The sequence below is a fragment of the Myotis brandtii genome, unplaced genomic scaffold, assembly GCF_000412655.1.
Source record: "Myotis brandtii unplaced genomic scaffold, ASM41265v1 scaffold509, whole genome shotgun sequence".
NCBI classification, from domain to species: domain Eukaryota; kingdom Metazoa; phylum Chordata; class Mammalia; order Chiroptera; family Vespertilionidae; genus Myotis; species Myotis brandtii.
In genome coordinates, this window is record NW_005369409.1 from 504,477 (window position 1) to 510,738 (window position 6,262).

General features: G+C 37.9%; 1 protein-coding gene across 7 annotated transcripts in view; it reads left to right on the top strand.

Moving 5' to 3' along the window:
- The window catches only part of ATRX (alpha thalassemia/mental retardation syndrome X-linked), a 304,287-nt gene that overhangs the window by 77,661 nt on the left and 220,364 nt on the right, over positions 1-6,262 (top strand). The gene's annotated exons all lie outside the window — the stretch shown is intronic.

Genomic DNA, 6,262 nt, shown 5'->3' on the forward strand with positions numbered 1-6,262 from the left:
CCCCCTGGTGGTCAGTGTGTGTCATAATGACCAGTCATTCCCAGTGGTTCTGCTTTTAGGGTCAATTTGCATATTGCCCTTTTATTATATAGGATGATATAAAATAGGATCTGAAATATAAATAAGAATTAGCCTGATGAAGTGGGATTGGTTCACCTTATTCCAGGCAGAGGCAAGATGGTGTTCAAAGACTGGTAAGTAAGGGAGAGTGTAGTGTGTTACAAAATCTGAAGAGTGTATTTATATGCATATGTATGTTTTATAACCTTTTTTTCATGGATAAACATTAGTTTTTAAAATTTCCTTTCAATTTCAAAAAATGCACACTTATATAATTGAGATCAGACTGAATATACAACTTTATATCTATTAAATTATAAACATTTTCTTTTTTATTGAATTTATAGGGGTTACATTACTTAATAAAATTATCTAGGGTTCAAGTATACAATTTTATAATATACTAGAGGCCCTGTGCATGAAATTCGTGCATGGGTAGGGTCCCTAGGCCTGGGCTGCAATCAGGGCCTATGGGGCCTTCAGGCTGACAGCGGGGGCCTTCCTTCGTTCTGTGCCGACCCCATAGCGAGCGATCGGTCTCCCGGTTGAACTCCCGTGGGGACAATTTGCATATTAGGCTTTTATATATATAGACCATCTGTAAATTGTATTGTGTGTTCACCACCCAAAGTGAAGTCTCCTGCCATCATCATTTATCTCCCCCTTTCCCCACTTCTACCTGCCCACCATCCCTCTTTCCCTCTGGTGATCAACCTACGGTTGTCTGTGACTATGAGGTTTGTTTTTTGCTTAATCTGTTCACTTACTTCACACAGCCCTCCTCATTTCCCCTACCCTCTGACAGCTGTTAGTCTGTTCTCTGTATCTATGAGTCTGTTTCTGTTTTGTTTGTTTATTTTGTTCATTAGATTCCACATATAAGTGAAGTCAGATGGTATTTGTCTTTCTCTGACTGGCTTATTTCACTTAGCACAATACCCTCTAGGTCCATCCATGCTGTTGCAAAAGGTAAGATTTCTTTCCTTTTTATGGCTGAGTGATATTCTATTATGTAAATTTACCACAGCTTTTTTCTCTGCTGATGGGCACTTGAGCCGCTTCCAAATTTTGGCTATTGTAAATAATGCTGTAATGAACATTCTTTCAAATCAGTGTTTTGGTTTCTTTAGATATGTTCCCAGAAGTGGAATCACTGGGTTGTAAGACAGTTCCATTTATAATTTTTTGAGGAAACCATACTGTTTTCCACAGTGGCTGCACTAATCTACATTCCTACCAACAGTGCACAAGGGTTCTCTTTTCTCCACATCCTTGCCAACACTTGTCATTTGTTGATTTATTGATCACTAGAGGCCCGATGCACAAAATTCATTCAAGTGTAGGCCTTCCTTCCCTCGGTTGCCAACACCAGCTTTCCTTTGGCACCGGGACTCAGGCTTCCCTCCGGCCATTGGCAGGGGAAATGGCACTTGGGCTTCCCTCTGGCCGCCAGCACCCGGGACCTGGGCTTCCCTTGCAGGGGGAGGCCCTGCCCACACGGTGCAGCCTGCCGGTCGGTGGCCTGGGCCTCCCTCTTTGGGGTGATCGTGGAGCCCCCCGATTGATCTCCCCACTGGCCGGTGGCCCGGGCCTCCCTCTGTGGGATGATCATGGGGCGATGGCTGGGCCCCTGACCAATCGCATAGCACCCTCCTTGGCTGGCCTGGTGCCAGTGGGTGTCATAGCGTGGTCCCAGATGGTTGTCCAGATGGTCGTTCTGCTGTTCGCTGTTTGGTCAATTTGCATATTACACTTTTATTATTATATATAACCATTCTGACAGGTGTGAGGTGATATCTCATTGTGGTTTTACTTTCTGTTTCTCTAATGAGTACTGACATTGCCCATCTTTTCATCTGTCTATTGGCCATCTGTATGTCCTCTTTAGAGAAGTGTTTATTCAGGTCTTTTGCCCATTTTTAAAATGGCATTATTTGTTTTGTGGTGTTGAGCTCTTTATAAATTTTGAATATTTACTCCTTACCAGATGTATCATTGGCAAATATGTACTTCCATTTAGTGGGTTGTCTTTTTTTCTTAAATTCTTTATTGTTGAAAGTATTACATATGTCTTCTTTTTCCCCATTGACCTCTCCCAGCCTGCCCTGGTCCCCCAGCACAGGCTTTCACCCCCCTATTGTCTATGTCCATTGATTATGCTTATATGCATGCATACAAGTCCTTTGGTTGATCTCTTATCCTCCCTTCCCCATCCCCTGTCTTCCCTCTGAGGTTTGATGGTCTGTTTGATGCTTCTATGTCTCTGGATATATTTTTGTTCATCAGTTTATGTTGTTCATTATATTCCACAAATGAGTGAAATCATGTGATACTTATCTTTCTATGACTGGCTTTTTTCGCTTAGCATAATGCTCTCCAGGTCCATCCATTGTATTGCAAATGGTAAGACTTTTTTTTTTTTTTTTTTTTGGTAAGAGTTTTTTTTTTTTTTTTTACAGCAGGGTAGTATTCCATTGTGTAATATGCCACAGTTTTTTAATCCACTCATCTGCTGATGGGCACTTAGACTGTTTCCAAATCCTAGCTATTGTAAACTATGCTGCTGTGAACATAGGGGTGCATATATCCTTTCTGATTGGTGTTTCTTATTTCTTGGGATATATCCCTAGAAGTGGAATTACTGGGTCAAATGGGAGTTCCATTTTTAATTTTTTGAAGAAACTTCATACTGTTTTCCATAATGGCTGAACCAGTTGGCAATCCCAGCAGCGGTGTATGAGGGTTCCTTTTTTTTCACATCCTCGCCAGTACTTGTTGTTTGTTGATGATAGCCATTCTGACAGGTGTGAGGCGGTATCTCATTGTTTTTTAGATTTGCATCTCTCGGATGATTTGTGACTTTGAACATTTTTCATATGCCTCTTGGCCTTCTGTATGTCCACTTTTGAGAAGTGTCTATTTAGGTCCTTTGCCATTTTTTGATTGGATTGTTTATCTTCCTTTTGTTAAGTTGTATGAGTTCCCTATAAATTTCGGAGATTAAACCCTTATCAGATGTAACATTAGCAAATATGACTCCTATGCACTGGACTCTCTTGTTCATGATTTTTTTTTGCTGTGCAGAAGCTTTTTATTTTGTTGTAGTCTCATTTGTTTATTTTCTCTTTAGTTTCCATTCTTTTTAGTTTTTTGATGGTTTCCTGTGTTGTGCAAAAACTTTTTAGTTTGATGTAATCCGTGGGTGCTGGATCAGCCTGTTCCACACCTCCGCACTTCCTACCAGTTTCAGTGTGCTTTCTTCTTTATTTCTTTAGTTGTAGGACTTCCATTCAGCCAGCTTTCCAGAGGTTCTGGATGATGGTTGTTCTGTATTTTAGTTGTAATTTTGATGTGGTTGTGGGAGGCAGCGAGTACAGGCATTTGCCTATGCTGCCATCTCGGTTCTCCAATCAGTATCTTTAATTTTTTGAGTACAGGTGTTTTACTTCCTTGGCTAAATTTATTTCTTGGTACCATATTTTTTTATGGGATTGTTTTCTTACGTTGCCTTTTTGGTAGTTCATTATGGTATATAAAATTGCACTCATTTCTGATTAATTATTTTGTTTCCTGAATTCATTTCTCAGTTTTAGTCATTTTTTGGTTGAGTCTTTAGTGTTTTCTGTATACAATATCATGTCATCTACAAATAATGGCAGTTTTACTTCCTTCTTTCCAATTTGGATGCCTTTTATCTCTTCTTGTCCAATTGCTGTGGCTAGGACTTCTAGTACTATGTTGAATAAGAGTGGTGAAAGTGGACATTCCTGTCTTGTTCCTGATTTCAAGGGAAATTCTTTTATTTTTTGCTTATTGAGTATGATCTTGGCTGTGGGGTTGTCATATATGGACTTTATTATTTTGAGGTATGTTCCCTTTATTCCCACTTTGCTGAGAGTTTTTATTATAAGTGGGTGCTGGATTTTTTCAAATCCTTTTTCTTCATCTATTGATATGATGATGTGATTTTTGTCTTGCAATCTCTTTATGTGATGGATCATGTTCATTGATTTGCAAATATTGTACCAGTCTTGCATCCCCGGAATAAATTCCACTTGATGATGGCATATGACCTTTTTAATGTGTTGTTGGATCTAGTTTGCTAATATTTCGTTGAGTATTTTTATATCTATTTTTTTCAGGTATCTTTCCCTCTTATGTAATCTAAATTCCCAAATCTATTGTCTCTGTGGAGATAATGGAAATAAAAATGTTTAATATGTGTTAAAAATACTGTTAACAGTTTATGTACACTTTTTAAAATTAATAATGCTTTGGAGTTTATTTTATAGATGTATAATATCAAGGTTATGGTTTTCCCAATACATATTAACTGCTAAGATTAATCCTGTGTTTGTTTTGCTATAAAATGTCTCCTTGAAATGCGGGGTCAGACCAAACTTTCCTCAGAGTTCTAGTTTTAGATAGTTTCTCTTATGCATTTTTGATAGAGACCTACTTAAATGCAGTAAATTTTTCTCTTTAGCAATTTGTGTCCTTCCTTTCCTTGAATTAAGTTCAGCCAGGATCCTATGTAGGGTTCATGTTGTAACCTCTAGTTTTAAATTCTGACAGGTGAAATTGAAGTTGCTGGATTTGTAATGTGCATTCCAATTCTCTTTTCATATATATCTTATTGATTTTTCCCCCCAAGGGCCTGTCTGTTGAGGTTAGCCCATTTCAGTAATAAACAGTTTTTACCAATGGATATGGAACCTTCCCTTTATCCAGTCCCAGTAAAAGGAATTTAGTGTCAATCAGACTTGGATTTGAATGCTAGTTTTGTCTTTTACTAGTGTAGTGGTATGCCTTTAGCAGATTTATTCACATATCAATGGAACCTTAGTTTTTATTCTCAAATGAGGCATAATACCTCTGACCTTGCATGGTAGGTATTTTTAGAATTAAATATAACAGTATTTTAATGTAGTATAATGTTGCTAAGCTGCACACATAGTAGCTGTTTATATATATGGTGAGTATTAAATTTATTAAGTACCAAGATCATCTAATACATTTTTCTGTGATAGATTTTATTTTTTAAATCAAATTTTTTTGGGTGACATTGGTTAATAAAATTATATAGGTTCCAAGTATACAATTCTATGATACATAATCTGTATATTGCATTATGTGCCCACCACCCAAAGTCAAATCTTATTCTATCACTGTGTATTTGAACCCTTTACCTTTTATTACCCCTATTTACCTTACCTGTGGTAACCATTATACATTGTCTGTGTCTGAGTTTCATTTTTATATCCCACATATGAGTGAAATCACATGGTTCTGTACTTTTGTCTGACTTATTTTGCTCAACATGATATTCTCAAGAGTCATCCATGTTTTCGCAAATGGCAGTATTTCATCTTATAGTATCCCATTGTATATATGTATGGCATCTTTTTTTAAAGATATATTTTTACTGATTTCAGAGAGTAAGGGAGAGGGAGAGAGAGATAGAAACATCAGTGATGAGAGAGAATCATTGATTGGCTGCCTCTTGCATGTCCCACACTGGGGATTGAGCCCGCAACCTGGGCATGTGCCCTGACCAGGAATTCAACCGTGACCTCATGGTTTTTAGGTTGATGCGCAATTACTGAGCCATGCCAGCCATGTTTTTTATTCATTCTATTAATTCTACAAATCAAATTGCAAATCAGAAGAGCAAACCACAGCTTTATTGAGATACCACTTCACATGTGTTAGAATGGCTATTATAAAAATTACTAATAATAAGTTTTGGAGAGGCTATGGATGAAAAGGAAATCTCATTCACTGCTGGTGGGAATGTAAACTGATACAGCCACTATGTAAAACAGTATGGAGGTTCTTCAAAAATTAAGAATTTAGTTATCATATGACTCAGCAACTCTTCTGGGAATCTACAGGAGAAATTTTACATTTTTTCACAAGGATTTATGCACCCCTATGTTCATTGCAGCTTTAGCATTATTCATGGTGGCCAAGACATGGAAACAACCAAAGTATCTCTCAACATCTAGTATATTTTTTTCTCTTTGTCCACACTGTATGTCTGTTATCTACACTAATAAAAGAGAAACATGGTAATTAGCATACGACCGCTACCCTTCCCATTGGCTAATCAGCATATCCTTATGCAAATTAACTGTCAGCCAAGATGGCGGCCGATAGCCATGCACTGAAGCGAGCAGGGAGGCTTGCTTGCTCCAGTGAC